The sequence below is a fragment of the Mastomys coucha genome, unplaced genomic scaffold (genome assembly GCF_008632895.1).
Source record: "Mastomys coucha isolate ucsf_1 unplaced genomic scaffold, UCSF_Mcou_1 pScaffold22, whole genome shotgun sequence".
Taxonomy (NCBI): Eukaryota; Metazoa; Chordata; class Mammalia; order Rodentia; family Muridae; genus Mastomys; species Mastomys coucha.
This window is the reverse complement of record NW_022196905.1, coordinates 166,902,639-166,903,207: the sequence shown is the minus strand read 5'-3', so window position 1 is coordinate 166,903,207 and position 569 is coordinate 166,902,639.

The following is a 569-nucleotide window of genomic DNA, read 5'->3' as shown; positions in this document are numbered from 1 at the left end:
CCACCCACGCTACCCCTCCAGCCCCCCACCCCACCTTTCTTTCTGGCAGGGTCTCACCTATTTCAGGCAGGCATCAAACTTGCTACATGACCTCAAGACCTTCTGGATTCTCTTTCTACCTCTTTAGTACTGAGAGTCCAGGTGTATGCCCCCATATAGCCTATTGGGCAGTGGAGTTCAGCCCCTGGGCTTCTGTGCATAGGCGTTCCTAGTCTGTTTTCTTCTGTCAGTGCGGTAAAGACTTTGACCAAAAATAACTTGGGGAGGAAAGCGTTGATCTGCCTTACGCATTCTGATCACACTATCATTGAGAGATGCCAGGGCAGACCACAAGCTGGCCAACCTTGGAGGCAGGACTGGGCAGAGGCCGTCCGTGGAAGAGTGTATCTTACTGGCTTGCTCCCATGGCTGGCTCAGCCTTCCCTCTTATTCATGTGTTAGGGTTTTTCTTTTTTGAGACCTGGCTGACCTGGCACTCACTACATAGATCAGATTAACCTTAAATTTTTTATGATTAAATACTAGTTTGTTGTATGAATTTTGTTTATTCACTTGGCAGTTGCCTTTTT